This window comes from Hirundo rustica, chromosome Z (assembly GCF_015227805.2).
Source record: "Hirundo rustica isolate bHirRus1 chromosome Z, bHirRus1.pri.v3, whole genome shotgun sequence".
In the NCBI taxonomy this organism is placed as follows: Eukaryota; Metazoa; Chordata; class Aves; order Passeriformes; family Hirundinidae; genus Hirundo; species Hirundo rustica.
Window position 1 is genome coordinate 43,177,189 of NC_053488.1, and position 8,390 is coordinate 43,185,578.

The following is an 8,390-nucleotide window of genomic DNA, read 5'->3' on the forward strand; positions in this document are numbered from 1 at the left end:
GGTTTGGATTTTTGTCACCGTTGTTCTTTTGAGAGGTCAGGAGAGTATACTTGTGCAGGTCCCTGTACTAGAAGGTAACCTCTGCAGGCATATGCCCAGCCTCAGCTAGGTTCCACCCACACAAACCTGATGGCAAGACCAGGGCCCTGATTATTAACTTGTGTGCTCAGATGACTCTTCTCTTCTTAAATGCTTTGCAAACAATTCTTACTGTACTCAAATTAAGCACAGATTTAGACACAGCAAAATCTTGTGGCCCACGCTGCAATGTCTGGCATGAATTACTGAGTCTACTGAGAACATCCAAGATGGAGCTCAGAAAGAAGGGCAATAAATATTTTATAAGATTAGGCTGAGAGAATATTGATTGTCCCCAAACCTCTCATTGTATCAGTTGGTCCAATGATTCCCCCCTTCCACAAACTGTTTTTCTTACATCTTCAGCCAAGCAAAAGGAGTCTCATCAGATTTTACAGAACAGTAAAATGTTCTGCTTCATTAACAACTGGGATTTTATTTCTTAAAGGTGACTTAATAAATATCTTCTGAATAAATTTGAGCATTACTAGATGAGGTGAAAGCACAGAGAAGAGTATCCGTAAAATACTGTATTAACATACATTCTTACAAGTTACTATAATTCTAGCAAACAAACCAGTGTTATCCATGTGCATATAACAGTCCCAAACACCACAAGATATTGACAGTTTAGTCTTTCTGAGCCTCAATGATCTGCTAATCAGAAAGGTAAAGTAACGCATTTTATGGAGATCAATTACAGAATTAACTGTGTCCTCACACTAACTTTGACCAGTCTGTATCATGCTCAGCAAAACCAACAACAGCTCCTTTGAAGTATTCCAGAATTATGAGTTCAATTACGACAAACCTAACCAACGTCAAGCACAACTTCAATGGGCTGATTTAAGACGTCAATTCAATGTGCACTTTGTTTTTTAAAAAGTCTACATTGCTCCATTCTCCCCAGAACATATAAAATTTACACAGAGAGAGAATTCAAATACAAATCCAAGAGGTTCCACATCTCTAGGTCTCTTCCCCCCAAGCTGCATTGTTCTTCCAGTAATATACAATCATACCACATTACCTCTTTTAGTGGAAATGAGAACAAAGACATTCTATAGAAAACAAAAAGCCTCCACATTTCCATACACCTCTTTGTATATTTAATGACAAAGTTCATACAGTATCATTTGTTTATTTAAAAAAAAAAAAATAAAGCACAACAGCATATACTTATAAATCATCTGGGGCAAGAAGAATGCCTGCCTTACACTGGGAGAAGGAAGAAAACTCAGAAATACTGTTAAAGTCTGGCCGTGAAAATTAGTCTTCAACAAAGCATAAACTATAATCAGGTTTCATGCATTTTCCTCCCTACTCCTTGGCTCTGCTATTTGCAGTGCATGTGAATCTGTGCGGACCTGGAGATTTTACTCAGGCACAGGGAACGCCAGCCTCCCCACTGTCTCGCCATGCCGCAGGTCTGTCAGACCTGCTCCAGTTTCCAGACAACCTTTGGTCTCTCTGTTGCACACCAGCAAAGAGCTAACCAAGTCTGTGAAAGTTTTTCCTCTCCTCCCTGCTTTCCCAGTAGAACTGCTCATCTCCATAAACCTTTCCCTGCTTTGCATATTCCTTTCTGTCTCCCAGATAAGTAATCAGATGCACTAAGTCGTCACAATTTCCCACTGCGCCAATTCCATAAATTTCCAAATCTCTTCCACACCAGTGCTTTATTATCTACACACCTGCTCAGCCTGCACAACCCTGCAGAGGAACCCACAAGAAGGGTCCATGCAAAAACCAGAGAAACTGACTATCCTTGCAATGAGGGCAACAGGTACTAATTTTGCAGCAGTGCTCAAGCCTCTTTAGCCTGCCGCATATATAGGCTAATACTAATTTTTTAAGAGGATCAATGCAGAAAATGCCTAGTGGATTAGGAGTTCACTGCTGTACATGAACGAAGACAAAAAGAAATAGGTAGAAGAGCAGAGAAAGACAAGAAAGTGTGTCCACTACTTGTACCAACAAACTTGGTTCTAAACTTCATACATGGTCTTCAACTAACTATATGTACAGTCTTTACAAAGGTTCCTACGTTCCTTACTTGGTTATATCTACAGATTTTATTTTTTTTTCATCTGTTCACAGTTTTTTATTATTTTGTCATCTGCTTTGTTCCCCCCAAGCCACAAGAACTGTCCCCATCAGTGCAGAACATACTCTTGAAGTAAAGGCTGCTGTTTGTTGTTTTAAAAGACTTTATGTGTCAAAAGTCTCAGAGTTACAGTACTGAAAACAACATTCATGCCCCTTCATTCAATACAAGTATTTTTTCCTCCTCCATCACACCATAAAAAGAGAAAGTATTACATCTACTAAAAGTAAGTTCTGGCATATTTATTCATTTAGTTTCCAGAAATGCTGGCATACCCAGAAGTTCACTGCACCACAACCTGGTGTTACAGGGAGCAGGAGGAAGTAGAGCGACTCTTGGACACCCTTGGCTAGAAGTAGAGCTCAGCACCCTTCTTACTGCAGGCAATATCCTCCCTCATGGTGAAGGCAGGCTACAGCAGCACTTCCAGAAGCTAAACAGGCCTTTGCATTCATGGAACTTTACAGGCAGATAAAAGAATATAAAAGCTTTTTGGCCAGGATACAATTAAATGTAAGACCTCATTAATCCAGTCCTGGACAGCAAGATCTGTAACTTCCCAATCCAGGACGACAGCATACATTAGTCTGAAATAAGAGGTTTTACTTTTTCCTTTGCACCTGAAGAGCTATAGGAACAGAAAAAGTAATATTTGGTTCCTTTCATTAATTTATCCAAGAAACAAGGACAAAACCCTCATATCAGAAAGAAAACAAAACAGCTTCCACATCTAGCCTGCACAGCTATATCAACACACAGACAAGTTAATTGCAAACAGAAACTGCAGCAGTGCCTTTTGGCATCTCCAAGCTCCTTTTGGTACTCAACCAGTTGTATGCTCCACTGAAAAGCAGTTCTTCAGCCACTTCAGCTTCCCAAGATCAAGACACAAGTAAACTTAAATGCGACTTTTCTCATTCTTTTCAATACACTTATTTTACCTATCTACCTAGACACTCAAGCACAGGCTACTATGCAAAGCCAGATGAAGAAAGCCTTATAAAACACTGCTCTATCATCAGAGAAATTACTAGTTAGAAAAAAAGGAGGCAGAAAACTTCAGAGAAAGAGCAACCAAACAAAAAGCCAAAAGCAGTTCCCAGCTCCTTGTTTGTTATGCAGGTTCCCAATCGAGCATACCTTTCTGCAGATAATTAACATGGCATACAGCAAAAGAGTATAGGGCACAACAGAGAACACTCCCTCATCAAATTGTTTAATATTACCACAATTGAGGTTTACTATCTGCTTTACTTGTTTTTGTTGTCATCTTTAAATCGCCAACCTTATTCTCACATGCCACCCAGATTTTAAAACACTATGAAATATTGTCTCAGTCCCATATACAAGTACATGATTTTTAGTTTAATAAGAAGCATAGTAGATCACCACCCATTCATGAATAATGCTTTTCATGGTCATATACCTTCAGAAACTACTTTTCAACTCATTTAAATCACAGAATATGAATCCAACACTTGGAAGCACTGAAGGCTTACAAAACATGTTAGTCAACTTTGGCAATTATTTCATTACATTACCTTTGCACAGCAAAACCTGGGATAAGAAACTTCACCTCTGAACATACACGGGAAATACTTTATATTCTTGTTATCTACAAAATCACTATTGCAACAACTGGTGTGAGAGTCCCTTTTTCCTGGAGAAAACCAAAACTAAAACAAAATAATTGGCGGAGCTCCAGGATAACGTAATAGAGCATAGAAATGCTCCAAGATTTTATTTCTACCAATTTAGAGTCCCACTTTGAAAAGTCATCCTTAAAAATCAGATTATGGCACAACAGCCTATCAACTTATCCAACACCTTTTGCAAACTAGGTGGCATACGCAAGTATTACATCTAATGCTAATAGCCCAGAACAAGAATTAATTTTGACATGACTGAAAGAGACCTCCCACTTGCTTCACTGCAAGAAAACAGCTAAGAAAATTTGAAAACGAAAATATTCATTTGGCCACACCCCCTAAGACAGCTAGCTGGGAGAGAGAACAAGAGTGCGCTGCCGAGCAAGCACAGTGCAGATTTCAACTCCACCCAAGTGGCCTTCAGAAGATGACAGATCCTCTCGAGTTCTCCAGCCCCTCCCCAGTAGAAGTCTGTATGAAGCAGGGAACTCTGAAGCTCAGCTGCTCACGAGACAGGCCAATACAGGATGTGAGGGCATCCAGAACCTCTCTCCTTCTACAGGACCTCTTAGTGGTACAAATCCACATATTTTGGCAGAGTACTACTGTATTCATGCAAGTTAACAAAAAAGGTTACCGAGTGCTCAATGTAATACTTGTTTATGCAGGGAATTGGGGGGGGGGGGGGGGGGGGGAGGAGAGTGGATTGAAACAAAATACCAGCAAAGAGATAGCAACATAGCATATTAAATTAAAGTCTGTAGGCACATCTGTACTTAGTGTCCAGAAAAATCTATGAATCAGTGTTACAGTTTTGAGACAGAACCGTTCAAATCAAGCATTTAATTTGTTGTGGAAGTAGCTACCGCCCTCCCCACTGGCTACAACGGCTTTTCTTTCTTAAAAAGAGAAAAATTTTATGAATAGCTATAGACCTATTTTGGCAGGTATGAATGCAAGCAGCATTGTCAGCAGATGCTGTAGCAATCCTCAATCATCGAAATAGGTATATAAAACAATTGCTTCAGGGGAGGGGAGAGTAATGGTGAAATACTTCCTCCACAAGCTAAGAGATCATAGTAAAGACAGACTTCATCTGTCAATCCAGCTCCTCATTTACAAAGCTTTTTTTTTTTTTTGTCCCCCTCTAAGTATATACATGCAGTAGCACATTCCCATGCCACTCATTCGCTTTCAGTGGAAGTCACCTATACCTCATCTCTGCTAGCGGAAAGAATGATGAGTGGCCATCCATACATAGCCTGCTCATCCCAGGCAGCACACTGTACTGACGCTCTTGTCTGCACAGCAGGGAACATGGTACGTACAGCGTTTCACCCGACGCGAGCCACTCGGTTCTCTCTTACAATGCCCCTTTCTAACTCAGTTTGTAAATGATACTCCCACTCCGCCTCAGCCTCCACATTCGCCATCCATGCAGGCAGAACAGCTTCCTTTAGGCGCACTTGCGTAACTGCCTGAGCTCGCACTCTTTCTAATAAAAGAAGTCATTACACAGTTCTCTAACAAAACCTCCATAGAGGTATCCAAAAGGGAGTATGAGATCAGTAGCTATTTCTGACCCTGATGGGCACAAAGCAGTCAACAGCCATGTGCTAATTACTGTAGAAATTTTAATTTTCTTTTAAAAAAAGGCTTTATTACTCACTGATTTCCAGAGCTACTAGAAATAACTGGTGCTAAAAACTTAGAGGTGATGTTTCACATTTTCAGCCGAAGTAACGCCCCACGAAAGGTAAATTATAATAAAGGCATAAACGAAGATAAGAAAATGTTTCAGCATTAAACCAAAAAGCAGACTTGAAAAAAACCCTTCAGCCTACAGATACGTAAGGTTCACTCCCACACCAGGGCAGGATCAAGCTACTGTTCCCCTCCTCTGCTAAAGGCAGTCACGTAATAGAAAGGAGCTACAACAATGAAGTTACCGCGGCTGCACTTAGCCACTCAATCCTTCTCCCCTAAACGCCCATGATGCGTAGCTTTGTATACGCGGAAAACACCACTCAACAACCCACACCCCCAGGAAGCAGTGAAGACATCCCCTCAGAACGAGCTGAGGGGCAAATAGGACAGAAGATTCTCTCTTCGCCAGTACCTTGCAAACTCGGCACCTCTGTGGAGACCTGACTGAAACTCTCCTGACAGCTGAAAAATAAAACAGCACATATCAGCTCTTCAAAACACATGCAGCCGGCTACCAGACAGCAACCTCTTCGCTGAATGAGGGACGGCGGCTCCTAGCAGACAGCGGCCTCCCCGAAGCGCCTGGACACACTCCTGGCAAACTGGGCTGCTGGCCCTTGGAAACCTATCGCTCCACAGCCGGGCGAGAACGTCTCGCATCCGTCCTCACCACCCTCGGCCGCGCCCCCGGCCCCCGTTTCCGCGGCAGGTGCAGCCAGCACTGGCGGCGGGGGCCCGACCGCCGTCCCGGGCGTGCACCTGGCGGAGCCGCAGCCAGCGGGCGGGCGGTCGCTCCCGCCGGAGTCAGTGGGGCTCAGGAGCGGTGGGAGGAAAATCAGTTTTATAAACCTGGCAGCCCTCGCTCATTTGCTGCTGTTGGAGGCTCCTCCTCTCCGTCTCGCTCCGGCCGCGTCGCAGACGGGGGCTTGCCAGCGCCCTCGCCCCCCACCCGAACCCAGCGGCGGCCCGGGCCCCGTCAGGCGGCAGGACCGACTGCGTTCCGTAGGTGCGGCCGCACCGCCCGCCCCACGCCGGGTCCCCCAGCCCCGCACCCACCTCGGCGGGAGAAGGCGTGCTGGGCACGGACGGTCGCCGCTCCAGTGCCGACCGCTCCCTCGCCGCCGCCTCCTGCTCCCTCCGCCCGCCCCCCGCCGCCGTCGTCTCCTCCTCCCCAGGCCGGCGCACAGCCCGCCCCGCCGGGCGCTCCTACCTGCGGGGGGCTGCGGCGCGCCCCTCTCACGGCCCTCGCCCGCCTCAGCGCCTTCCCCGCGCCTGGGGTTGGGCCGGCGCAGCCCCCTCCTCCCCGCGGCGGCGGAGGCAGGGCGGCGGCGGCGGGAAGGGCAGGAGCGGTAGCAGGAGGAGGAGTTGGTGCCCGTGTGTAACAAGTTTGGGTTGCCCCGCAGTATGGCGGCCGAGTGGCGGTGGGGGCGGTCCAGGCCCTCGGTCCCGGGGGTCTTGGCAGGGGGGCTGAGGCGGCCCCTCCTCGGGCCTGCTCGTCCCTTTCTCCGCGCCCGGCGCGACCCCGTTAACGGCAGCGGCCCCGCGCGGCGGCCGGAGCGGCAACGGCGCCGGGTGACATTAGCCCGGTCACGGCGCCGGCGGACCGGCTCCTCCCGCGCCACATGGGGCTGCGTGGCTTGGCAAGGCACCGAGGCGCCTCTGCTGAAAGCAGGTGTGGTGTCCCGCAGTTCAGGCGGGCGGTGCAAGAGCCGCCGTAGCTCCTTGTATCTAGTGCCACTTGTCGCATTCCGCTGCTCCTCCTCCGTCTTTTCGTCTCGAGCAGGATGGATCCGTTCGCCGCAGACCACAGGGAAAACCGCACCTAGGATCCATCCTCTGGGCACCATGGGAATGGAATAACTTGGATCGAAAGCAAACGTTACTGGACTTATTTTACCTTAAGGCATAGGTTCGCTTAGGTAGCTGCTTGGCGGTATATAAAAGGAGGACAGAAAATAGGTCAGTAAATGCACAGATCTCACCCGCGATCCTTCTGCTGAGTCACTGATGAGTTATTGATTCCCGTCATATCGATGCACGCCTGGTATGACTGTTCAGATGAATGACATGGACCAATACATGGGTGTCTGGTTTTGGATTGGGGTTTGGTTTGGGTTTTTTTATTGCTGTGGAACAGGTGATTCCATTGTCCTGAGATTGCCATAGCTTGGTTAGCAACAGTCATTGAAGCAAGACTGAACAAAATATTTCGTTTGTCAGATACTGCCACTTTCTTTACTGGCTGACCTTTAACTTCCAGCATTACACAACACTGTATTTTTACTATAACATGCTAGTCGATCTCTATTTATTCACATTAGCTGTAGGAAATCTAGCCTCTTAAAGACAGGGAGACATGATAACCTCAGAGGAAGTTTAGATGCAAGGCAACCTTCATATTTCAGGGTCTGTGAAATGGTAGAGTCTGAAGGAGAGTATTAGCATAGCCGGCAAACAGTCTGTTGTGTGAAAAACAGTGGGAAATCAGTTTTCCTGCATTAGATTTTCAAAATGGTGATTTAACTTACTCCAAGTTAACACTGGGTAATCAGCATTCATCGCACCATTGACATCAAAGAGGGTCATAATGCCATCAAAACGCTGGATAGGAAGCATGGAGAAGAAAGTAGTCATACCCAACTCTGAGGGACAACAGCAGTGGGGAGCAGGAGGGGCTGAGAAGCCATGGTCTGCCAGGAAGGGGAAGAACCACTTCTGATGATTAACCTGAGTCTTAGGTCAAATGAACCCATGCCAGAAAATCCTTGCTGCAAATACAGTAGTAGCATGATAAAAATCCTTATCATATTTTATTTGGGCAATTGCTGTAATTTATACCATCAGAAGAT

General features: G+C 46.0%; 1 protein-coding gene across 22 annotated transcripts in view; it reads right to left on the reverse strand.

Moving 5' to 3' along the window:
* Positions 1 to 6,814, reverse strand: part of SEMA4D (semaphorin 4D) — a 110,684-nt gene extending 103,870 nt beyond the window's left edge. For 5 of the 22 annotated variants that reach the window (XM_040090818.2, XM_058424178.1, XM_058424176.1 and 2 more), the window contains exon 1: positions 5,954 to 6,202. The gene's annotated coding sequence lies outside the window, so the exon portion shown is untranslated. Of the gene's footprint in view, positions 1 to 5,953; positions 6,204 to 6,597; positions 6,685 to 6,751 lie in introns of those variants that run through there. The other 17 variants (XM_058424179.1, XM_040090816.1, XM_040090806.1 and 14 more) reach the window with 9 other exon arrangements.
* Positions 6,815 to 8,390: the final 1,576 nt, after the last annotated feature.